The sequence below is a fragment of the Mustela lutreola genome, chromosome 9 (assembly GCF_030435805.1).
Source record: "Mustela lutreola isolate mMusLut2 chromosome 9, mMusLut2.pri, whole genome shotgun sequence".
In the NCBI taxonomy this organism is placed as follows: domain Eukaryota; kingdom Metazoa; phylum Chordata; class Mammalia; order Carnivora; family Mustelidae; genus Mustela; species Mustela lutreola.
Window position 1 is genome coordinate 81,936,853 of NC_081298.1, and position 27,106 is coordinate 81,963,958.

Here is a 27,106-nt window from a genome sequence, read left to right on the forward strand (position 1 = left end):
TCCTAGGATGAGACGCCCTCTGGCGGGGGGTGGTCCGTGCTCAGTGGGGAGTCTGTTTAAGGATTCTCTCCCTCCCTCCCCTTCTGCACCTCCCCCCATGTGCTCTCTCTCTCTCAAATAAATAAATCTTCAAAAAATAAAATAAATAAAATTTGCTCAAAGATTCAGAAGTTTAGAATTTCATATGTATATAATCATTTCAAAATAACAAAAAAATTTTAAGTATCTTGATCAAAAAATTAGTAGTACCCTTTTTATTCTTTAATATCTTATCTATGTAAAGTGAATGTTAGCAGGTCTACAGGAAACAGATATAATCATACATTACTGATTATTATGCATAGTTCACAAAATGTTTCTAAAAAGCAATCTACTTATGTACAACAGAAAACATAAGAATTACTTTCTTTTGAACAAATACTTATGGGAGTATATCCCAAGAAGATAATCCAAAAATGATTAAGTAGAAGACAGCTTAATGTCCAAAAAGTTAGAAATGGTCAAGTTATATAACATGATAAAATGTCTAAAAGCCAAGGGTGCCTGGGTGGCTCAGTGGGTTAAAGCCTCTGCCTTCAGCTCAGGTCATGATCCCAGGGTCCTAGGATCGAGACCCGTGCAGCAGGGAGCCTGCTTCTCCCTCTCTCTGCCTGCCTCTCTGCCTACTTGTGATCTCTGTCTGTCAAATAAATAAATAAAATATTTTTTAAAAAATGTCTAAAAGCCATTAAAATGGCATATGTGAACATGCAATATTGGTACATAAAAACTATATATGAAGTCTCAATATGTGAAAAGAACAAAACAATGTCAAGAGAAAGAGAAGGAACTTATATGATTAGTTGATATTTTAAAGACAAAAGATCTTTCATTTTTCTGTGTAAAGCAAATTACTTAAGAGACCATAAATTTTTAAAAGAAGGCATTAGCTAAGATTTTTATAAATGTAAATGCTGTCCAACTTAAAATCATCTGTTGAGTTAGAGGAAGCACAGTATAATGAAAAGAGAATCAAGAAACTTCAAATGCTTGATTCTGTATAAATCATATGATGATTTATAGGGTCCTTTGCAATTCTAAAAATGTATTTGTAAGAAATGAATGGGCTTAAAAACAATAATTACAGTTAAATATGGATTATCCAAATAATAAATCTGAAAATACTCAACTTTGAAAATTTCATTCGCAATGTCATTCCACTTTAGTGAGAATTTGTTTGTGCATTCTAGGGTGGAATGCTGACATTGGATATTTCTGCAATTTTGTCAACAATTGTAACAAGAAGATAATTTAGTCTTCTTGTTCACTTTTAGTTGGACAATAAATGCTTTCAGGAAATGATGGAAGAAAGTTATGAACCAATTATTGCAGCAGGAGATGAAGTTCATGTTCCATATGGAGTGAACAGCAAGAAAGAATTGAAACAAGCATCTTTACATATGATTTTATTTTTTTTTTGATGAATCAAAAGGATTCATCCCTTGAATGTTCATGTTCAAATTATTAACTAAACACCTTACAAATTCAAATGTACATAATCTCCCTTCTATAGAACTTACCATTCAGAAATTATTATGTATCAGTAGTTCAAAATTCAAAGCGATTTTATATACACCTATAGTCATTCTAAAATAACAAAAACATTTTAAGTTTATAAAAAATTAAGACTTTTGGGCACCTGGGTGGCTCAATTGTTTAAGTGACTGCCTTCAGCTTCAGGTCATGATCCCCAGAGTCCCAGGATCAAGTTCCATATCAGGCTCCCTGCTCAGCCTGGAGTCTGCTTCTCCGTCTAACCCTCCCCCCCTCATGCTCTCTCTCTCTCTCTCAAATAAACAAAATCTTTAAAATAAATAAATAAATAGATAGATAAATGGTAAATAAATAGCAGGGCTTTTAAAATATTCTTCAAAACCTTAAGTATATAAAATTGTCTTTTATAAAATATTCTTCAAATAGTCTGTCTGAGGAGGAGACATTTTAATCTCATTTTCCTTTATAGCCTAAAATAGGTACAAAGGAAAAGATATTGTGAAAGGAAAAGAGTACAAATTAACAGAAAGTCACATGTCAAAATTGGCTGGTCCAAGTTTTATAGCTGGAACTCCATATGAAAACATGACCAACAAAGGTAAAAGATGAAATCTCAAATTTTTAGGACTCTTTAGAGCACCAGTATTTATTTACTAGACATATGATAATATATATTTATAGTTTTATACTATCATGTTTCATATAAATTATAACAGTATTATAAAAGTTATTGTCTGTATTTAAAATGTAGCCACCTTTCTGAGAGTATCTTACCTAACTTCAGTGCATGTTTTGGTAGAAGTCACAACCTAAATTATGTCCTCTTCCTCAATTGTCTGGAGACTCTAAAAGACAAATGTAAATTTGGAAGAAAATTGAATAGACTTGTTGGATAAGCAGTTTCATTCAACAAAGGTAAAGCCTCAGAGGCAATCTGTTCCCAGGAATAGTCTTGGCTTGTGCTTTATTTAGTTGATTTTCAACAAACCTAATTTGACTCAAATACAACTTTATGTACTGTAAAGGACTTCCTAATGAGCAGAATGAAAACTGAATCAAAAATACTTTCTGCTGCTAGGGCAGGGGCTCCTTATAGTCCCTACCATGCAGAATTTCCTAACCTCCACTGACAAGAAACTGCTTTGTATTTTCTACTATTCTTTCTAAGTGGGTAAGCTAATTGTATTTATCCTGTCCCTGGTCCACCACTGTATTTTGCATCTGAATGTTTGTGTGTGGTGGGGAGGTGGTGGCAGTGACCAGAGGAATCAAAATCCAGATCCTGATAGAAAGGATGTATACCCCTGGGAAATCCTGGAGTTAGAAATGAATATAGCGACAGATGAAATGTTGGGTTATCTAATCTGGGAATGGGGTGGGGGAGTATGTTTTATGTGTGAGAAGAGGAAGCATATTTGTCATCAGAAGAGTAAACTATAGTGGAGACTGTTATGTATGTGCTCTTCTAACCCATTTCCTCTATCTCCTGGGCCTAAAACTAAACTACATTTCTACCCTCTCTTGCAGGTTGATGTGACCAGGTGACTGAATAGTAGCCAATGGAAAGTGGGTGGCTCATAAAACTTCACCATGCTTGATTCAACATTCTCTTTCCTTGTTCACTGCCTTGAATCAAAGTATTATTTTAAAGCCCTTAGGAATGGTGGAGGCATGAGGTAGAAAGAAGCTGTGTCTGAAATGTTTTCCAATTGACATGTGTGAGGGAAAAAATAAACGTTGTTATATTAAGGCACTGAAATTGGGGATTTCATTTGTTACACTAGCATATAGCATGCATTACTCTAATATGGTGGGTATCAAGTTGCTTTGGTATTTAGATTCCATTGGAATGTTTAAAAGAATGAAATAATAGCCTTATTATAAAAAATCAAATATTTACAACATGTCGAAATCCTATCCTTTGGATCTATTTAAACTTATAATAAAAAATTTTAGATGTCAACAGAAATAGATGTAATTAGAAATTTAATCTGGGTGATATGAGAGTGAAAATGTGTAAAGACTGCTGCTGTGAGGATTCACTATTATTTTACTTATTTAATTATTCCACCTTTTTCTATTTATTTGTATGATAAAGCCCCAGTGATATTATGCAGATTAAGAATCCACATTTAGGGGCGCCTGGAGGCGCAGTGGGTTAAAGCCTCTGCCTTCTGCTCAGGTCATGATCTCAGGGTCCTGGGATTGAGCCCTGCATCAGGCTTTCTGCTCAGCAGGGAGCCTGCTTCCCCTTCTCTCTTTGCCTGTCTCTCTGCCTACTTGTGATCTCTGTCTCTCTCTCTGTTAAATGAATAAATAAATAAAATCTTTAAAAAAATAAAGGATCCACATTTAAACCACATTCAACAAATATAAAACAACTACCATGGGATAAATATTTTAGCAAGTTATCAAAGTTTTTTTTGTTTGTTTTTTGTTTTTTATTTTTGGGGAGGTTTTGTTGTTGTTGTTTCTGCTGAACTTCTGTTTGAAACCCTTTATTACCCTCCTTCCACTTAGGAGTATAATAAAGCTGAATATCTTTAAGAATATCTGGTGCCATTTATTATGCTGAACAAATAAATCAATCAGAGAAAGACAATTATATGATCTCACTGATATGAGGAATTTGAGAAACAAGACAGAGGATCATAGGGGAGGGGAGGGAAAAATGAAACAAGATGAAGCCAGAGAGGGAGACAAACTGTAAGAGACTCTTAATCTCAGGAAACAAACTGAGAGTTGCTGGAGGGGAGGGAGTGGGAGGGATGGGGTGGCTGAGTAAGGGACATTGGGGAGGGTATGTGCTATGGTGTGGGGGGGAATATATATATATAATCAAATGTTACTGAAATTCAATATATATTGAAGGTAAGAGCAAATTAATGTATAATCAAATGTTACTGAAATTCAATATATATTGATATTTCAGTAACATTTGATTATACATTAATTTGCTCTTACCTTTTCTTGTCCCATCAGGTTAGCTGAGCCTTTTTGGTTTGGTAGACCTATTGACCTATTGTCCTGGAAAGACTATATATAAATTAGATATCTTTTTGGAGTCACAAAGTGATACCATTCCTAATGGTAATGGTGTCCCAGGACAGTAGATCCAGGATCACAAAAAGCAGACTCTAAACCAACTGTGCTTCTGGAATTGCCACAGGGAGGTGTTTTGAGCCCCATGGCCTTAGAAGAGCCAAGACGTAAAAACTGTGACTCTGGGCGCCTGTCAAAGACACACCAGCAGAACCATGTTCTGACGGAGTAACATTTCTCTCTCAAAAATCTATAGCAGCCTTGAGTAGACCCGGAGCATCAAAAGCAGATCTAGTGTATTGCCTAAAGCACTAGTTTTCCATTAGGGTCACTTGTGAGCCCCAGGGGGTATTTGGCAATACTTTACATTTTGGTTGTCACAACTTGGGTGTGGGGGTACTACTTACATCTAGTATTTGGAAGCCGGGACTGTTACTAAACATCCTACAATACAAAGGACAGCCTCCTCCAACAAAGATTTTTCCAGGCCAAAATGTCAAACATGCCAAGGTTGAGAATCTCTCCTCCATAGAGATATGCAGCAAGACTTCAGCAGCCAGGCTTGGTTACCAGCTTTACTTACTAGAATCATCAGACTGTATACTCTTCCTGCTTAGTGTATGTATCAGCCTAAATTGGCTACATTGTTCAGTGCTAACAAACAATTCCAAAATCTCGGTGGCTGAATACACAAAAAAGCTTATTTCTTGTTCATGCTACATTCCAACACAGATTGAAATGCTTATCACACAGGGACCCAGACTGATAAAGACTCCATTTCAACATATGCTTCCCCAACCACTACAACAGAGGGAAGGGAAGAACAAATCAAATACTGGGCCTTAAAGCCTTCTGCAAGGAGGGGAAATGTGTCATTTCTACTGACATTTCATTGTCCAAGCAAAAAACATGGGAGCAGAAAAGTACGGATTTACTATATGCTTAGAAGGAGAACCAGGATATTTTTTTAATAGCTCTAGTGACTATCATAGCCTATATTCCTGCTTACCCTTTTATAGACTGTGCAAGCCTCTAGAACTGTGGAAAATTTGGGGTAGAGAACAAAGAGGGGAATTTTTTTTCCCCCTAGTGTAGCATTTAAGGTATACTCTAGGTAATCAACTGGAAGGAAAATAAGTGATCATATTTGTGCTCAGTTTGTAGAGCAGTGCATTAAGGTCACAATTTGAGACATAACACCCCCACACACTATCAAATAATAGTGGTCAATTACACCTTGCTGATGTCAGGGAAGGTTTCACAGTTGCCTTTAACTTAGTACCAAAACATGAATCAGATGAAACAAGTGAAACAAATTCTCCCACAAAAAAAGTTGAATAATAGTTAGAGAAACAAACAGTTTACAATGTTTCAAGAAACTGCCTGGCCGTGTGTATAGGGAAAGGATGGGGAATGGCAAAACCTGATCTAAGCAAGCAGCAAAGATACACGTCAGGAGTCATATGGTGAAAGTAGATATTTGGGCTTTATCCTAAAGGCAATGCAGAGCTTTTAGAGGGGTTTAATCTGAAAACTAATAAAGCTGATAGATTTAACTTTCAGACTAATTTCTCTCAAAGTCCTGTGGAGCATGCATTAGAAGAGGAAAACTAGAGGCGGTAAGATCAATTAGATGATTACCACAGTCCAGAGAAGATATCAAGGAAAAAGCCATGAGAAATGATATTAATGAGGTAGATCCTGCCTCTCAGTCCTCTTTTGGCTACTTCTCTTCATCCACTTTTAACAGTCGGGGTACCTGATTGCTCACTACGGGACCCTCCTCTCCATCCTCCCTCTCCCTTCAAATACCTCATCCAGTCTAGGAATAGTAAGTATCAGCCACATCCTGATGACTTCTAAGTTTATCTTTCTGACACCAACCTTCAGACTCGCATACCTAACTGCTACATGACATATTCACTTTACGTATATAATTGCCATCTCACATTGTATCAAAAACGGATCTCCAGAAAATGACCATCTATTACTCGTAAATCAATAACTGTCTGAGGCAATAAGCATCCATATGTGCTTAAACCTTTATGTGAGAAGTTAGGGTGAAATGGACAATCATATGATGCAAAATTATCAACTTCATAATGGTGGAGTCAGGGGTATCACTGCCTGATAGCTCTTTAGCCAGGAGTCGGACAGCCTTAATTTTCTGCCAGCTGATATATAACAATATGAATTTCAGTACCCAAAATGTTTCATATGAATCTAATCAAGCTTTGGGATGTAACCTCTGGTTTACTGGTCTGGTAAAACAGGGATGGACGAACAAGCTAAATAAAGTCAAGATGGACCAATCAACCAACTCCAGAATGTCAAGGACACCATAGGACAACCGAACCAATTTCGTTAGTCAGTGGCATGTAAAAAAGAAAGGGGGAGTTGGCAGGAAGGGAAAGAACTGTTCAGGTGAGAAAGAGACTTAGGAATCATGACATTCAAGAGCGATATAATACTACGAATTTTGAATACTGGGTCCCTGGATTAGTGAAGTCTTGATAATGGTACAAATATCCAAGACCAGGAGCAGTGAAGGGAAAATTACTACTCGGGATATAAAATATTAAAATGCAAGTTCTTGTGAAACCTTTAATGTGAAGATGACTACAGACCAGTTGTTCTCAGCTAAGGGCAATTCCAACCCCCAGGTGACATTTGGCAATATATAGCAGGGAAGAAGTAAGATGCTACCCTGGAATCTGGTGAAATTCTCCTTAGCCCCCTACAAAGCCCACGACAGTCATCCTTAGCAAAGAGTGACCCACCCCAAAATGTTAGTAGTGCTGAGGTTAAGAACCTCTGAGGCTCCTGAGTGGTTCAATTGACAAAGTGTCTACCTTCAGCTCAGGTCATGATCCCAGGGTCCTGGGATCAAGCTCTGCCTCAGGCTCCCTGCTCAGCAGGTAGTCTGCTTCTCCCTCTCCCTCTGCCCTGCCCCTCACTCTTACTCTCTCTCTCCCCCTCTCAAATAAATAAAACCTTAAAAAAAAAAAAAAGATAAACCCCACAGTAGGCAACCAACTGTCTCTACAAAGAAGGCAGAGACTAGAGTTAATATGTTTAGTCTGATCATAGCACTTCCTGGCACAGAGTAAACAAAAATGTTTCATAATCTCCTTTACATTTTATAAGCCTTCAGATTCTTTGGAACCTGGGGGGAGACGCAAAGAAAGAAATATTGTTTGAGGGGGCTGAGGCTTAGAAGACAGATCTTAAAAGAATTTATAAATGTACCTTGTAAGCCTCAACATGGTGATAGAAACCTTGGGAGTGAATGAAAACTCCCACAGCAGTGGTCCTCACACCTCCCAGTGGATGGCAGTCACTTGGGCAGTTTTGAGAAAACGTAGAGGATTGGTCTAAACCCAGAGATCCTGATTTAAATGTCTGGGAGTGGAAGGTATAATAAGCATCATATTTTTTAAAGACTCCTCATATTATTTTAATGTGTAGCCAGTGCTGGAAAGCTAAGATTTTTTTTTTTCTGAACAAACTGAACCATATTCATTATGATGGGTTTATTCATAAAACATACTGCGTTCAGTGTGGTAGCTCAAAAAGTTTTAGCAGTTTTCGCAGGTTTGGCAAAGCAAACAGGAATCCACTGTTGGTTGCTTTTGGTAAAAGAAAGGCTAAAAAGTCCTTGGCATGACGGAGAGGAAAGAATTTAAAGACCGTGTGAGGTCAGAAAGTAGGTTAAATGGATCATGTGTCGTATTCCTATATTCTGCCAGGGCCCTGAAGATTCTTTTCCCCTGGCAATAAGACAGCCAAAAAAGGGAATACCCAAATATCTAAAAGGGCTCTGCTGGCTTTTATTTTTATTTTATTTAATTTTTTCTGAGCTGGGGATGCTTGTGGAAAGAGCTGCGATCAACATGGTATTCCTGATCTCAGTGAGGAGCCAACTGAGACCTGGCTCAGGTGATGACTGTTAACAGTCGGAAGCAAAGTGGGTATTGTTTTAATAGCCAGATGCTACACTCGGGGATCAGAGAATGGCTTCAGTAGCAGAAATCTCTGGCTATGGTTAATTAATCATGGGGTCCCCAGGAATGAAATAGAAAGACAGCCAATTAAGGTGTGTCTTGATTTATTGAACCAAAGCTATTCTAGGTCTGGTGAACAGAGGCCTCACTGGAGCCAGAGTGCTAGAGAATTTTGGGTTCATAGACCCAGCATCACCCAAGGAAGGGGAGGCTCGTACCTACGAGAAAATATTTTGCTGTAACCTTCTGCCTTATCTTCTTTAATGGGGCCTGTTGTTGTTAACCTGAATACTTGTGCATTGAGGAAAGGGAAATACCTAAGCTCAGGAATATTGGATATAGGCTCAAATTTATCACTGATTCCTGGGGACCTATAATTCCACAAGAGTTAGTTGGTTAGGGTTTGGGATAGTTATAGAGCCCAGGTGATAAGTGGAGTTCCGGCCTGAATTTTCTTCATGGTGGGCTTCATGGGATTCCCCAAAACATCTTGGGATCATTTTCTCAGATCCTGAGGGATTGTTGGAATGGATATTTTAGGTAACACTCAGAACCACACACAGTTGCTCACTTAGACCTATAAAAGGGACTATTGTTTTAGGAAGGGCCCAGTGGAGGCCATTTGGCACTGTCCTCCCCTGCCAAAACAGAGAATGAACAGGAACACTACAAGAGATTGTTTCCCAAAAGTGCAGATTTGGTGATTAATTTAATAGGCTGATTTGGCTTTTACTCTTCCATAAGTCATGAGGAATGACAGTAGATTATTGAAAACAAAACAAAATGAGTTGAGGTTCCTGTTGTGGCTGCTATTGTGATTTCTTTCCTCCTTACCAGAATAAATTAATGTATCTTCTAGCTCTAAGAGTGCAATTATGAATCTTGCCCAAAACATGTTTTATCCATTTTGGTTTATAGGTATTACTAGAAATTTGCCTTCATTGACATAAACAGCAGTAAATCTTTCTTGTTGTGCCTCAGAAATACACCAGCTTCCCAGCTCTGTGCTACAGTCTAGTTTGTGGGAACGTCACCTCTTTGATCCAAGTGGTACGTCACTTTGATCCAATACCCACAAAACATCATGCTGCTAGCACATGAAGATCAGAATGTAGAAATGCTCCTGGTTGCTCTTACAAGTCATATGTGTGAAATTCTATAAAAATAAAAATCATAAAAATTATGACATGACACTTTAGGGTCTGGGTGCTTGAGGATTTATGGCATTCCAAGATATTCCTTTCAAAATTATTATCTAAATTTGGGGTGCAGCCTATTTGTACACCTTACTCTGACCATTAACAAGATGATCTGAATTTTATCCATCTTTAATTGGGGTCCATAATAAAAGAAAGCTGAGCACCTTGTCCAGAGTTTCAGTGCAAGCAACTGACAGTTGGTCATTATGACCCACAATCTTTAATTGTGCTTGATTTTTTTTGTAGCTGACTGAGGTACTGAGTTGACTTGCTAACTCCAGATAGGAGATACTCAGAGAAGGATCCTCAAGTTTGGACAAAGTCCACGCCCCTTCCAGTAACTTTCTGCTAAAAAAATTCCTGCCTTGATATTAGCTCTGGAGGAAATTGACCATGGGGTTCCCTTTGGTTCGTGCCGTCAATAATGAACTGTGTGCTATTCAATGAATCCAGCCATAAAGTTTGTGGTACCAAATAGTTTAATAATGGAATAGACCCTACATTCCTATGCCTTCTGCAAACTCTCACACTTGCTTAAACTCACATCTATAGCCTAGAGGGAGTTTTCTATGAGCAACTGACCGATGATGTGAAAGTCAATTGTACATCTCAGTTTAAGTACTAAAGGGAGTGGAACATCTTGGTTTAAAGATGGCTCCACACAGTATGCCCATACCAGATGAAAGAAGATTGTGGCTCTTAGGACAATGGAGAATAAAAATCTTATTAGTAGGCAGAACGTGGGCTTTACATGTTAGACATGTTTCATGGAAGAAGATCTGGCTTGAGGTCAAGATATATACTGATTCTTAGGGAGCAGCTAACGGTGTAGATTCTTTAGGATTTGGAAGGAACAAAATCAAAGTTTTGGTAAAAAAAAAAAAAACCAAAAACCAAAAAACAAAACAAAAAAAAAACCAAGCTTATGAAATGGGTAAATCTATGGGACGGATCACTGAAAACAGTCCAAGAGCCTGAAAATGTTTGTCTCTCAAGCGAATACTCAGCAGAAGGCCCATAATGGAGAAGTGCCTCCTTACTCATCAAATGGACAGGATGACTTCCTGGCTTGGTATCTGATCAATGATCTCCATCAACAGAGCCATTTGGGGCTAGGCGACCTAAGGAGGGCAATTAGAAGGGAGTAAGGGAAAATGAGAGAGGACAATGCAAGAGACAGGAGGCATAGAATTTTTGCCAAATGGTTCTGGAAGCCTCGATGAAACCCAAGATGATGGATAGGTCGCTGCAACATGAACAAGTAGGAGTTTTTCTTTACCATCCTAGATTTAAGAACAGATAGGCTAAATTACTGGGAGGTATATCCGAAGTACAGCTTGAAGGGCGAGTTGGATAGGAAGTAGGGGAACTGTTGCTGTCCCTGAGTAGAGTCTCCACCTTCCAACATAGTCAACTTTTCCAAAAAAATTTTTACAGTAGAAATAGTTTGACATGAAAGATGTTCAGATTATGATGAAAAGGCACAAGAGGAAGCAGCATGAGAGCAGGACTGGGAGTCACGATAGAAAGATAACGCTCATTTGATCATCTTTGTTCAGCTCACTAGCAACCCCGGCCCAGGCCTGCCTGCAAAGCTTGGTCCTTGATTTCTGAAACCGGCCATGCCTGGGCAATAACAGAAACAGACAGGATTCAAGGCACTGAGCCTTCTGCCACAGTGTGGCCACACGGATATGCCACAGGTTCTACACTGAATAGGCGAAGATGTGATAAGTGATGGGCTGAAAGAAAGAGAATTAACAGATTAAAGAAGCATGTGGGTCAAAAGCAGCATATTCTGGCAACCTGCCTCTGCTCTGCCATTAGTATTTTCTCGACAATCCTACAATTGCTCCTTTCCATGTCTTTGCCCTACTCTTCTCACTGGAAAACCTGCTCCCATCTGCCAATTCATACAACTTTTTCAAAACCTTGCTCGAAACTCATCTCCAAAAACTATATTTTTAATCACCCTAATTATGGCTTAATTTTAATCCACCCTTAATCTACATCTTGATTTTGTGCTATTTGAAGATGGTGCATTATAGTAATTTGCACCTGTTGATGTTTCCCTGAAAGTGTTTTCATTTATTATGTGTGCATCTGTTCTGTTTCCCTACCCACACTGAAAAATTGCTAGCGAGTACTAGATCTTCTCTTTTATATTTGGACATGGTGAATCTACCAGTGAGCTTATTGATACAAAAGAGATGTTTAGAATGTTTACATTGATTTGGATCATATGGATGGGCTCTAAATTGTTAAATCCAAGATCTTACTAGTAAATCAAAATGTTATATTTTTATTGGAGATGAAAAGTATGAGTTTGAATTTTAACTTTGTGTTTCTATTTTTTGTTTTTTATTTAAAGATTTTATTTATTTATTTAATTATTTGAGATAGAAAGAGCAAGAGAGAGAACATGAGCAGGAAGCAGAGGAGAGGGAGAAGCAAACTCCCTGCTGAGCAGGGAGCCCGGTGCTGGGCTCAATCCCAGAACCCTGGGATCTTGACATGAGCTGAAGGCAGACGCTTAACGCCTGAGCCACCCAGGCACCCCCCTGTGTTTCTGGGGTTTTTTGGAAAACATTGACTAAATCATCCTGTAAAGGCATTTTTGCCAGGAAACAAAAAACAGTGAACTTTAAAACCCAGAAGTGAAGGAATCAAGAAAACACACCTTTAGAGTACCTTACTTCAACTTGCAATTCAGTAAGGGAACATGAAAAATATACAAGTGAGATCATACCTTTCAATGAAAAAAATTCAATAAAACTAAAATAAAATCAATGAAAAATAAAATTTAAAAATCATAGTAATAGTAATATTTTTTTAGAGGAACTTTCATCCATAATTGAAAATTATATGGAAAAATACTGAAATTGTTACTAAAGAAGAGAATGCAAATTAAACTATGGTATAGATGAGATAGTTTGCACACCAGAAATTTTGTTATATTTTAATACCAATAATGTTAGTTAATACAGCACTTGCATTTTTCCTTGGGTCCTCTTTCAAACTAAACTCTTGAGTTCAAATACATTACATTTTGACAAAGTCAAAATAATTACAAGAAACTTATTTATTAAAGAAAATATTTCCCCTGAAAAAAAAATCTTTGTTTATTCCATTCAGAAAAGATATTGTCAGGGTTTGATAAATGTTCCTTTTTTTTTTTTAAACCCTCAAAATAACATGCTATTTGCTTTAGGCATAAGAGATATCTTATGGGATATGTCAAAGATTCTGAGCCTTACATTTTAAAAGATTTGTTCATTGACAAATACATATGGATCTAAAAATGATTTGAAATCCAAGAAACTGGTTCTAAATATGATCCTTTAAGTCTGATCTATAATAATGTTTTTTAATGATTATTTAATATAATTTAAATGGCTACTTACAGATTGTGAATGGATTGTTCAGTTGTTATGGGTCATGAGAAAGAAACTCTCCATTAAGGGGAAGATTTGACAAGATAGACGATTTTTCTTACCCATTTATTTTGGGGTCTATAAATGAGTGAGAAGAAGCACCAGGACAGAAGTCATAAGACCCAGGTTAAGTTAGGACCTTTCATATATAAAGATATATAGTGTGTATACATATACACATATATCTGTGGTATATGCATTCATTTTTATGACATGGTTTGGTGCTTATTATGAAATTTTCTGTCATACCAAATTCTAAAATGAGATTACAAAGCACTGTGATCATAGGCCACTGACCAAAGTTTAGAAACATATTCATTATTTGGCTCCTATTAAAATTTGACATTTATATCAAATTTTAGCTATTTTAAGGTTTTTAGGACTTAAATGTTAAGTCTGGAAATTAATAATGAATTGCTTGAAGTTGTTACTTCAGGTGTGCCTGGGTGGCTCAGTGGGTTAAGGGGCTGCCTTCAGCTGAGGTCATGATCCCAGGGTCCTGGGTTTGAGCCCCATATCAGGCTCCCTGCTCAGCAGGGAACCTGCTTCTCCCTCTCCCTCTACCTGCTGCTCTGCCTACTTGCGCTCTTTATCTCTCTGTCAAATAAATAAAAATCTTTTTTAAAAAAAGTTTCACTTTAGGTTTTTAGTATTGATTTTGTTTGGTTTTTATTTAATCTTTAAGAAAACATCACAAAGAACATTTTTTTTTTAAATAAACATATAATGTATTTTTATCCCCAGGGATACAGGTCTGTGAATCGCCAGGTTTACACACTTCACAGCACTCACCATAGCACATACCCTCCCCAATGTCCATAACCACATCCCCCTCTCCCAACCCCCCTCCCCCCAGCAACCCTCAGTTTGTGAGATTAAGAGTCACTTATGGTTTGGGGACGCCTGGGTGGCTCAGTTGGTTAAGCAGCTACCTTTGGCTCAGGTCATGATCCCGGAGTCCTGGGATCGAGTCCCACATCGGGCTCCTTGCTCAGCAGGGAGCCTGCTTCTTCCTCTGACTCTGCCTGCCACTCTGTCTGCCTGTGCTCACTCTCTCTCTCTCTCTCTGACAAAATAAATAAAATCTTTAAAAAAAAAAAAAAAGAGTCACTTATGGTTTGTCTCCTTCCCAATCCCATCTTGTTTCATTTATTCTTCTCCTACCCCCTTAACCCCCCCCATGTTGCATCTCCACTTCCTCATATCAGGGAGATCATATGATAGTTGTCTTTCTCTGATTGACTTATTTCTTTTTTTTTTTTTTTTTTTTAAGATTTTATTTATTCATTTGACAGAGAGAGATCACAGTAGACAGAGAGGCAGGCAGAGAGAGAGAGAGGGAAGCAGGCTCCCCGCTGAGCAGAGAGCCTGATGCGGGACTCGATCCCAGGACCCTGAGATCATGACCTGAGCCGAAGGCAGCGGCTTAACCCACTGAGCCACCCAGGCGCCCTGATTGACTTATTTCTAAAGCATGATACCCTCCATCCACATCGCAAATGGCAAGATTTCAGTTCTTTTGATGGCTACATATTATTCCATTGTGTATATATACCTCTTCTTCTTTATCCATTCATCTGATGATGGACATTTAGGTTCTTTTCATAGTTTGGCTATTGTAGACATTGCTGCTATAAACATTTGGGTGCACGTGCCCCTTTGGATCACTACATTTGTATCTTTAGGGTAAACACCCAGTAGTGCAATTGCTGGGTCATGGGGTATTTCTGTTTTCAACATTTTAAGAAACCTCCATGCTGTTTTTCAGAGTGGTTGCACCAGCTTGCATTCTCACCAACAGTGTAGGAGGGTTCCCCTTTCTCCGCATCCTCACCAGCATCTGTCATTTCCTGACTTGTTAATTTTAGCTATTCTGACTGGTGTGAGGTGATATCTCATTGTGGTTTTTATTTGTATTTATTTCCCTGATGCCGAGTGATGTGGAGCACTTTTTAATGTGTCTGTTGGCCATCTGGATGTCTTCTTTGCATAAATGTCTGTTCATGTTTTCTGTCCATTTCTTGATTAGATTATTTGTTCTTTGGGTGTTGAGTTTGCTAAGTTCTTTATAGATTTTGGACACTAGCCTTTTATCTGATATGTCGTTTGCAAATATCTTCTCCCATTCTGTCAGTTGTCTTTTGGTTTTGTTCACTGTTTCCTTTGCTGTGCAAAAGCTTTTGATCTTGATGAAATCCCAATAGTTCATTTTTGCCCTTGCTTCCCTTGCATTTGGCGATGTTCCTAGGAAGATGTTGCTGCGGCTGACGTCGAAGAGGTTGCTGCCTGTGTTCTCCTCAAGGATTTTGATGGATTCCTTTCTGACATTGAGGTCCTTCGTCCATTTTGAGTCTATTTTCGTGGGTGGTGTAAGGAAATGGTCCAATTTCATTTTTCTGCATGTGTCGGTCCAATTTTCCCAACACCATTTATTGAAGAGGCTGTCTTTTTTCCATTGGACATTCTTTCCTGCTTTGTCAAAGATTAGCTGACCATAGAGTTGAGGGTTTATTTCTTGGCTCTCTATTCTGTTCCATTGATCTATGTGTCTGTTTTTGTGCCAGTACCATGCTGTCTTGATAATGACAGCTTTGTAATAGAGCTTGAAGTCTGGAATTGTGATACCACCAACTTTGGCTTTCTTTTTCAATATTCCTTTGGCTATTCAAGGTCTTTCCTGGTTCCATATAAATTTTAGGATTATTTGTTCCATTTCTTTGAAAAAAAATGGATGGTATTTTCATAGGAATTGCATTAAATGTGTAGATTGCTTTAGGTAGCATAGATATTTTCACAATATTTGTTCTTCCAATCCAGGAGCATGGGACATTTTTTCATTTCTTCGTGTCTTCCTCAATTTCTTTCATGAGTACTTTATAGTTTTCTGAGTATAGATTCTTTGCCTCTTTGGTAGGTTTATTCCTAGGTTTCTTATAGTTTTGGGTGCAATTGTAAATGGGATTGACTCCTTAATTTCTTTTTCTTCTGTCTTGTTGTTGGTATAGAGAAATGCAACTGATTTCTGTGCATTGATTTTATATCCTGACACTTTACTGGATTCCTGTACAAGTTCTAGCAGTTTTGGAGTGGAGTCTTTTGGGTTTTCCACATATAGTATCATATCATGTGCTAAGAGTGATAGTTTGACTTCTTCTTTGCTGATTTGGATGCTTTTAATTTCCTTTTGTTGTCTGATTGCTGACGCTAGGACTTCTAGTACTATGTTGAATAGCAGTGGTGATAATGGACTTCCCTGCAGTGTTCCTGACCTTAGCGGAAAAGCTTTCAGTTCTTCTCCATTGAGAATGATATTTGCAGTGGGTTTTTCATAGATGGCTTTGACAATATTGAGGTATGTGCCCTCTATCCCTACACTTTGAAGAATTTTGGTCAGGAAGGGATGCTGTACTTTGTCAAATGCTTTTTCAGCATCTATTGAGAGTATCATATGGTTCTTGTTCTTTCTTTTATTAATGTGTTGTATCACATTGATTGATTTGTGGATGTTGAACCAACCTTGCAGCCCTGGAATAAATCCCACTTGGTCATGGTGAATAATCCTTTTAATGTACTGTTGAATCCTATTGGCTAGTATTTTGGTGAGAATTTTTGCATCTGTGTTCATCAAGGAGATTGGTCTGTAGTTCTCTTTTTTGATGGGATCCTTGTAGTTCTCTTTTTTGATGGGATCAAGGTGATGCTGGCCTCATAAAATGAGTTTGGAAGTTTTCCTTCCATTTCTATTTTTTGGAATAGTTTCAGGAGAATAGGAATTAGTTATTCTTTAAAAGTTTGGTAGAATTCCCCTGGGAAGCCATCTGCCCCTGGGCTTTTGTTTGTTTGGAGATTTTTTGATGACTGTTTCAATCTCCTTACTGGTTATGGGTCTGTTCAGATTTTCTATTTCTTCCTGGTTCAGTTGTGGTAGCTTATATGTCTCTAGGAATGCATTTATTTCTTCCTGATTGTCAAATTTGTTGGCGTAGATTTGCTCATAGTATGTTCTTATAATTGTCTGTATTTGTTTGGTGTTAGTTGTAATCTCTCCTCTTTCATTCATGATTTTATCTATTTGGGTCTTTCTCTTTTCTTTTTGATTAGTCTGGCCAGGGGTTTGTCAATCTTATTAATTCTTTCAAAGAACCAGCTCCTACTTTCATTGATTTGTTCTCTTATTTTTTTGGTTTCTATTTTATTGATTTCTGCTCTGATCTTTATGATTTCTCTTCTCCTGCTGGGTTTAGGGTTTCTTTCTTGCAAAGAACATTTTAAATCTCACTTACTAGCATTAGACACTCTTTAACTGCTGTGTCTTTTATTTTGCAAGAGCAATCTCATATCTATCCCGAAGGTCAATTTCTGTTGCTACATATGATGATTAGGCATGAAATCTGGTGAAATTATTTGTTGCAACACAATATGATTGCTGTAAATTTTAAAATATAAAATTTCAGGAACCAGGCTATAGCATATCATAAATACATGGTATGTTATTCTAGGTTAGATAATAAGTCTGATTCTGTCTATAAAAATTGTTCTATTCCATTATAATCATACTCATGAAATTAATTATGGTATAAATAAGTTGCTTAAGGCTGGGAACATGTATATTTCTTTCTATCCCCTAAATCAACTGATTAACTATCTTGTGCAATGACAGGAATTAAGGAAATAATAATGTAATGAATTTATGAAGGAATATCACAGGTTCCCAAAGTATCTGAATAGCATGATAAGAGAAAGAGACTCTCTCTGCATTCTACAAAACATGGCTAGGCACTTTTCCCAGTGGTGTCCGATTTTTACCTGCCAGGGAACTGCTGTGAATATTTCTCACACTCTGCAAGCAAACTCTCCCACTTTTACAGATGGAAAACAGTTATGTGGAGCCTATTTAATTTCTTTTTAATGTTTCTCCACCAGGTCCCCAGCTGTATGAAACATAAGAGTTAAAATTCATGACATTAGCACAGCTTACTTAGAATTTTTACTGGAGACATGTAACAGTCTAGTCAGAAAGTCAGTAAACATTGCTCTCTAACTAGTCTCCTAACTGATTCCTGCTTCCAACCTGGGTCCTCTACTTCCAACATAGAAGCTTCGAAGATCCTCTTTAAATGGAAATCACATTGTCCCCATACTGCTCAAATACGTCCAACAGTTCCCCATTTCAGTCAAGTAAAAGCCCAAATCCTGAAAATCGTGTATATGGCCCTACAGGATCTCTCCTGCCATTTCCTTTCTAGTCCTGTCCTCTGCTACTCTCCTGTATGCTGCTCCAGCCACATTAGTCTTTTTGCTGTGCCTTGACCAAACCACGCACCTGTCCCAGGAGCAGGTTATTCCCACTGCCTAGAATGTTTGTGCCCCACATGGCTTCTCCCTCTTTCCCCATCTTCACTCAAGTCTTTGCCCAAATGTCATCTTTTCAGAAGGATCTCTCAGTGCACCCTATTTAAAACTGTAGCCCGCCACTGCATCCTATGTCCCTTAGCCGTATTTTTCCCCTTAGACTATCTTCTAGCAAATTAAACTTGTTTATTTCTCTTATTGTCTGTCTCCCCCTCCCCAAGAATGGTATAGACTACATAAACAGGATATTGTTTCTGTTTTATTTTCTGTTGTATCTACAACACCTAGGCTACTACCTGGAACATAATAGAAATTCAAATAAATATTTGTTGGGTGAGCAAACAAAGACACAAGTTTTGCCTTAATTTTATCAGTTTTTAGTTATGTTAGAATCATAAAGTTACTAATGAAAAAATGAATAAATAAGCTACAACTGAAAATGACCTAATACAAATAAATACATTTCATAAATGAAATACAATCATAAAAATGAATAGCACATTTTCTTTTCTTCTCTTTTTTCTTTTTTTAAAATGTACTCATTTGTCAGAGAGAGAGAGAACACAAGCAATGGGAGCGGCCAGCAGAGGGAGAGGCAGGCTCCCCACTGAATGAGGAGCCTGATGTTGGACTCGATCCCAGGACTCTGAGATTATGACCTGAGCCAAAGGTAGATGCTTAACCGATTGAGCCATCCAGGTGCCCAAATTTCTTTTTTTCCTTTTTATTTTTTAAAATATTTAATCATTCTTTTAACACAGAGAGAGAGAGAGAGAGAGAACACAAGCAGGGGGAGCAGCAGGCAGAGGGAGAGGGAGAGGCAGCCTCCTCACAGAGTAGGGAGCCCGACACCGGGCTCAACTGAGCCACCCAGGCACCCCTCCAGCAATATGTTTTTAATACAAGTAGGTTCTCAATAAACACTCAGAGCAAAGAAATAAAGTATTGAAGGAATGAGTAAGTAGAGCATGCCAGATGTGGGTGATACAGAAGAATTGGCAGGATGAGATTGCTTTGATTTCTATCCTACTTATCACCAAACTTGATTTGACTGATGTGGCCAAATATCCTTCTCCCCCATCACTCTCCACGTGAGTCCCCCTAAAGCTAAGGGCTTCACTGGATTCTGGCTTATGATATAAACAGAAGTGCATGTGGCCAGGACCTGCTTATCAGTCCGTGCAATGGCAGACTGAAGTGCTGGAAACTTTATCAGATAATTTGGTTAGTTAGTACTTTACCAAGTTAGTACCATAGGCCAACTGCAGGGATTGTTTTTGTTTTTGTTTTTTTAATTCACAGTAGTCTAGATCTGGAGGTCGTTCATCCTATAGCCAGAACAATGCCCACTTCAGCTGCAGTTTGAGGCAGTGTGGGGATGGATTGGACTTTGTCTTAGGACCACAGGGGACAGGTACTGCTCAGAATGAGTGATCCATTCTGTTGACTATATTCCTCAAATATGTTCAAGGTCTCAGTATATTATAAATTATAAGAAAATGTTATGTTTGGGATGCCTGGGTGGCTCAGTCAGTTAAGCATCTTCCTTCGGCTCAGGTCACAATCCCAGGGTCCTGGGATTGAGTCCCGCATTAGGTTCCCTGCTCAGCAGGGAGCCGGCTTCTCCCTCTGCCTGCCACCCCCTCTGCTTATTCTCTCTCTCTCTCTTAAGATAAATAGAATCTTAAAAATAAAAATACAGCTGGAGCTAGTGTAGTAAACAAAACCAACACAATCCTTGCCAAGTTGGAGTTTACGTCTAACAGATGTAGCACAAGACAGTCAGTGATGGTATCTATTACAAAGGAGAAGCAGACATTGAAAAGGAAAGCACACAACCTAGATCTGATCTAGTTTGAGATGCAGGATACAAAGTTTCATAGGAAGGGATTATTTCAAGAGCCAAAGGATAGATATGAGTTAATAAGGCAAAAGAGAAGAAGACAATGTATATAGGGGTGACAGTCTGAATTAGGAAGGTAAGTGACACCTTCAAGAAATTAGAGTATAGGGGCGCCTGGGTGGCTCAGTGGGTTAAAGCCTCCGCCTTCGGCTCAGGTCATGATCTCAGGGTCGTGGGATCGAGCCCCACATCAGGCTTTCTTCTCAGAGTAGAACCTGCTTCCCTCTCTCTCTCTCTCTCTGCCTGCCTCTCTGCCTTCTTGTGATTTCTCTCTCTCTGTCAAATAAATAAAATCTTTAAAAAAAGTTAAAAAAAAGAAATTAGAGTATAAAGGATAGGAATGTAATGAGGAATAAAATGACTAATGTGTGAGGCAGGAGACAGTTCTTAGAATATCTTGAAGTCAGTGTAAGGAATTTTAATTTAATCAAAGAGTTTGGAAGAGTTCATGGGATTTTAAGCAGGAGGATGACATAAGACATTAGAACCTGGTTTTCAGAAAAATAAATCCACCCCAAGTATAGAATATAGCATTGCAAGGTATATAAAATCTCAGCAGCTGCCGTGTTGATAATAGAAGGGGCAGGGTAAAGTCAGGGCTTAGTTAAAAGCATAGTTAGATAACTTCTTTTGTTAATTTCTAACAAGGTCTTTGGATGTCTCTAGTAATAATCTGAAATGAGCTTTCCTAGGGCTATCTTTTAAGTTGTGCTTCTCATACATTACAGTAGACAGGGAAAGACCCCAATTGAGAGGCTATTGAAGTAACCTGTATAAACTACAAGGACACTTGGCCTGGGGGGGGGGGGGGTGGTAAGTGGTGATGGAGATGAAAAGAATGGAAAGATTCTGAAGACAGAAAACAGAATCAGTAAGCCTTGCTGATTAATTGGTTATGAGATAGGCTAGGCATAAATGGAAGCATAGTTGATTTATTTATGAGGCTCATGAACAGAGAAATAGTAGGAAAAACTATGAATTTTGTATTGAACATATAAAGTGTAAGATGCCTGGGCATGAAATGCAAGTGATATACAAAATGGTGCTGGGTGGCTCAGTGGGTTAAGCCTCTGCCTTTGGCTCAGGTCATGATCTCAGCGTCCTGGATTCAGCCCCGCATCAGGCTCTCAGCTCAGTGGGGAGCCTGCTTCCTCCTCTCTCTCTGCCTGCCTCTTTGCCAACTTGTGATCCCCCTGTCAAATAAATAAAATCTTTTTAAAAAAATGGTGCTGGGTATATGGGTTTAAAGCATGGAGGGAAGATCTGGGCTAGAGCTAGAAATGGGAGTGGTTTGCACAAAGATGGTAACTGAAGCCACTGGGATGATAAAGATGGAGTCTAGACAATACAATGAGAAAGAGGTTGCCTAAGGAACTCAAATGTTTCAAAGTTGGATATAGGAAAAATGGTCATCAAAAGATACTGAAGATAAGTTACCAGTGAGGTAGGATGAAAACCAGTTAGCATCAACCTACATGTTTATGGAATGAATGTGTACAGGAGAGACCTGGGAACATAGTGCTAGATTTCTCCCTTACCAGCAAAACAAAATGTTTCCTTATTGTGCATCTGTGTATCACAGATGATATGCAGGAATCTATTCCTGCTGGGAGCATCTATTCTTGGCTGTAGAAAGTACATTATCATTACCCCAAATACATGCCGTCATTGCCCTGGTGCTTGGTCTTGGGTGTGGCTGGCCCACACTGGTCTCATATTCAGGTGATAGGAATGAGAATGACGAGCTGGCCTTTGTTGGCATGTCATTGTCACCACCTAGTCAGGCTACATGCTTTAGGCATTTCAGCCAGCTTATCAGGAATAGACCTAGGTCATGGGAAATGACATCCTAGGTTAGGTACCAGGCTGACAAGGCAGGAAACCCAATCCTTTCCTTTCCTCCCTTAGACATACATTCTTCACAAACGGATGGGAGTTGTAGGAGGGCTGAGGACAAAAAAGGAGTAGTCATATACCTAGTGTGTTTAGAGATAAAATGCCATAAAGAGTACTTCTCAACTTCTCATGTGCACAAAAATTGCATGGGGGTTCTGGTTAAGATGAAGTTAAGATGAAGATTCTGATCAGTTCATCTGATTTGCTGCCTGAGATTTTGTATTTTCAACAAGATTCCCGGATATGGGAATGCTGCTACCCACAGTTTCAGTAGCAGGGTTTAACTTATATTTGTAGGCTAGCAAGCCAGAAGAGAAATTCACCACCAAAGCAGCTGAAGCAACAACTGATCAAGAGAGACATGGCAGGGACGCCTGGGTGGCTCAGTTGGTTAAGCAGCTGCCTTCGGCTCAGGTCATGATCCCAGCGTCCTGGGATCGAGTCCCACATCGGGCTCCTTGCTTGGCAGGGAGCCTGCTTCTCCCTCTGCCTCTGCCTGCCACTCTGTCTGCCTGTGCTTTCTCTTGCTTCTCTCTCTATGACAAATAAATAAATAAAATCTTTAAAAAAAAAAAGAGACATGGCATGCTGTGTAAAGCCCACATCTGACTTTTAAGTTCAGGAAAATGTCCTCCAGAAGGTGTATGGATTGATGGTGGTGCCCAATTGATGGGCATTGAACCTGGATACTTAAATAAAGGGCTCCACCATTGTGGACTTCATTCTCCTTAGGTGCCTCTTCATGCCCTAGGTCCCTAAGTACTCCTTCCAGGAGAGTTTGAAGCATGATGCATTTGTAAACACAGATATAAAGCAAAATTTTCATGGGTCAGCAGCATCTTCAGCTATGATTTTGCTTGGGAATGTAAAGAAGATTCCTGGTAGTAAAAGCAGTAAAGAAATATTTCTGGTAAGAAAATTGAGTCTATAGGGGCGCCTGGGTGGTGTAGTCAGTTTAGTGTCTGACTCTTGATTTCAGCTGAAGTCGTGATCTAAGGGTTGTGAGAGTGAGCCCCACATCAGGCCCTGTGCTGAGCTCAGAGCCTGCTTGAGAGTCTCTCTCTCCCTCTCCCTCTGCCCCTCCCACTCTTGCTCTCTCTCAAAATATGAATAAGTAAATCTTTAAAAAAAAAAAAAAAGGAAAATTGAGCCCACCTACTTTTTGAACGTGCAAATTTATAAGATATATATTACACTTTTTGTGCATGAGGGAACTTGGAAGAGCTGTCTTTGGATCAGCAGTTAACTTCTAAAATGATGTAATACTTCTATACCTGTACAACTTTTCCTTCTTAAAGTATGTTCACAGTGAAAGAAACAACTGGAAAAAAAAATAATACTGATGTTAAAAGAGAGTAAAAGGAGCTAGAGAATATGTAATATAAAGAAAAGCAGATAAGGAAAATTAAAGGAGGATTTGTACAGGGGAAAAACAATTTCATTTTATTGTAAAGACCTAAATGAATAAAAGAAGACTTTGAATGTGAAGATGATTAAAAAGACAAAATCATTAGCTAAAGATATTTACAAGTTTAGACTCTTTCATTTTGATTGTAATTTTAATTAGCTGGACACTGGGGGGGAAGAAAATGAAAGCCTACATCATCTACTTACTCTTTAAATTGCATTCCACCTTAATTTTCTGCTCTTCAGTTCTTAATTTTCTCTATTTTTGTTCTAAGTAATCCGGTTATCAGGCTAAAGTGATTTTCCCTCAGCCAGGTTTAGCATTCAGTATTTGCTTTGCGTCTGTAAACCAAAAGTTCACCCCATCGCTTTAGTTTTTATTCTTTCAATAGCAAAAACTCTCTACAGGTAATTTTTTTTTTCCAGTCCTTTGTCTATACAGCAGGGTTCTTTGTATACCCATGACAGTTAGATGACTAATAACAAAGACTTCTATTTTTAAAATAATTATGCTCTATTTACACAGCTTTCCACAAAATTTACTCATAAAATTTAGAAGGCAGAAACGCTTTAAAAAATCTGTAGTTTCACTATTCATTAAAACAATTTTTTCCTGTGCACAGGCAAGTTGCTTGTTTCCATTTCCCTGCTAGAGTAGAAGCCAAAAAATCAGTATTAATCAAGTCTAGGATTTATGTCTGTGTGCATAAAATTTTTAAAAATAACATTGATATAAAACAAAACACATCTGTTTAGAATAACCTACTTTAGGGAGGGTTTATCTTCAAGATATTATCTGGCTTTTTAGTAGGCTATTTATTTTGCATTTGTTAAAGAAAACAAAATTAGCATAGCTAACCATGTATTATGTGTCTCTCAGTTTGCCCTGTCTTCCAAAAGAAATTCTCTCAAATAATGCGAAGTAACAATGTTGGAGTGCCCTGAGGTCTGTGAATGAAAGGCACTATTTAAGTGGTGACAATTATTATTATTATTCTGCCATGGATAAAGAGTAACAATTGGCTTTAAAAACCCATTGTGGACAATTTCATTTTGCTTCCCCATACCTCAGATACAATCAGAGCACAGAGTTCTCAGCCCATGATATAAACTCAAACCAGGACAGCACATATACAGTGATGGGGAGTAGAAACGTAATTATCCTAGTAATTAAATACCTAAAAAAATAGCACTGTCATTAGCCATTCAGTGTGGTATAATTTAAGGAGCAACAAAAAAAGAAAAAAATAAAAAAAAAAACCCAGCCATACATCACCAGTTGTCTCAAAATTCCAAAATTTAATTTGTATTTTTAAAGGCTTTCCTTACTTTAAAATACAGATATGCCTTGAGATGAATGATTCTTTGAACCTTATTCATTGTTGCATTATTTTAATGAGTTCCAAATATTTTCCAGATGCAGTGTGGAGAAATGGGTGTAATAAGGAGGGAACTAAGAAGTTGAAAGAAGAAATTACAAGAGCTGTTGAAGGTGAAAAATGCAGAAAATGAAATATAAGAACCACAGAGCTCAAGTTCTTCACTTTTCCCAAGAATGTGATGATAATTAACATTATAATCATTAGAAAGTGTTGTCAGGGATTGCTATAGAATCCTCCTACCTGGACGTCTTTTAAAATAGGATACTTGGGTCTTTCTGGCCTGGTACTACTGTATAGAGGGCAGTGACATTGATTAATTGTTCTGTCTAGGATAAACCTCTTTGAAATGCACTGTACCTGAAAGGTCTTTTTCTTTAATGCACTAATGGGATGCTGTACGAATTTGCTTATAATTTGGATATGCTGCAGCAGCACTGAGATTTTATTCCAGTATTTCTTTTCTTTCCCATTTGCTTAAGACTAATGGCTAAGTGTCTTCCAGACTCTTGCATAGAAATCAACTAGAGTGCTCTCAAAGTATTTGGATCCCTGAGGCCCTGTCCTTCTTTGGGATCAAATAAACCCAATTTATGAATCTGTAGACACCTCCTAAGATGAGGGAGGAAAGTGTTAGGAGTTGGAGAGTGTCCAGGCATGGTATTCTCCAATAATATGATATTACTGGCACCTGCTGGGGGTTCCTACCAGGTGCCTTCCCCAGACTGAGCTGTCCAGACAACCTCTGGCTCCATGCCACCCCCACCACTCCTACCATAACACTTAATAGCACTGCCTTGTAATGCTTGCTTCATTGGGAAGCCCCTCCTTGAATCTTAAGGCCGAAAATAGGGCCATATGTTTCTCACTTGCTCCTAAGTCTCCAGAACCTAGTATGTTTCCTGGAACATGACAAGTGCTCAAATAATACTGATTGGATAGAAGAATAAAGTAAAGAATAAACTTCTTAAAGGAGAGCTGCTTGGGTAAATTAAGTAAAAATTTTTAAAAGAAAAGGAATTCGTCAATGACACTGGAATTAAAATTTAAAAATTCTTAAAAAAGGAATGTACCTTCCAACAAAATGAGAGCACAATGATAACATTAGGAACTAAGCGTGTTTAAATTCTCACTGTGTCAGAAAGTTCTAAGGGCTTTAACTGAAGTATTTAATTCGTACAACCCTACCTTTGAAACAGTACTCTGTTACGACTATTTCCGAATGAAGGAAGGTCGCCCAAAGCCACATATCTAGTAAGACACAACCAGGTCTGAAATCAGCTGCTGCTCTGCAGAATGTCGGCAACAATGAAAGTACTACCCCAGGAGGCTCAGAAGATGGAGGGCGTTAAGAACAGGCTCTTGCTTTCGAGGACGCTTCCAATAATTAACAATACATGTTTAAATCACTTGCTTTTTTTCTTTGAAATTTAAGAGAAGATGAGAAGGGGTTGGGGGAGAAAGAGAGACGAGAGAGAGGACAAGGGAGAGAGGGCGGAGGACAGAGGATGTGGGAGGGAAGCAGCCTTAGTTCTTAACTAGCAAGTTTGTGACCCATTTTATACATGTTTGATTCTGTTCCCAACAAGCAACAATGAATGGAAAACTCTCAAACGAGCAGTTCACCCATAAATGTTTTCACCATTCCTTGCATATTAAAATATCTGAGAATGATTCTTCACTAGAAAAAGAAAACTTTTCTTTGAAAATAACTTGAAATTTTTTCTGCTGTCCAAATACCCCACATAGCCTTTATATGTCATTCTCTTTATATACATAAATACATATATATATAAAATTTTTCCTAAGCCTTTAAGCTCACACTACCATTTCAATACTACCACCATAGTGTTTATGTATAGTCTGAAACTATCCGATGATGGGGCATAAAATAACCAATTCATTTTTACTGATGATCGTAAAACCTTAGAAGAATTTAGGGTTATCAAGTTTTTAA

At 38.3% G+C, this 27,106-nt stretch overlaps 1 protein-coding gene across 3 annotated transcripts in view; it reads right to left on the reverse strand.

Moving 5' to 3' along the window:
• FANCL (FA complementation group L) overlaps positions 1–27,106 on the reverse strand; it is a 307,120-nt gene that overhangs the window by 103,088 nt on the left and 176,926 nt on the right. The window contains exon 3 of one of the 3 annotated variants that reach the window (XM_059187731.1): positions 2,308–2,378. The exons of the other annotated variants lie outside the window; for them this stretch is intronic. The gene's annotated coding sequence lies outside the window, so the exon portion shown is untranslated. The remainder of the gene's footprint in view (positions 1–2,307; positions 2,379–27,106) is intronic. 3 annotated transcript variants of the gene reach the window in all.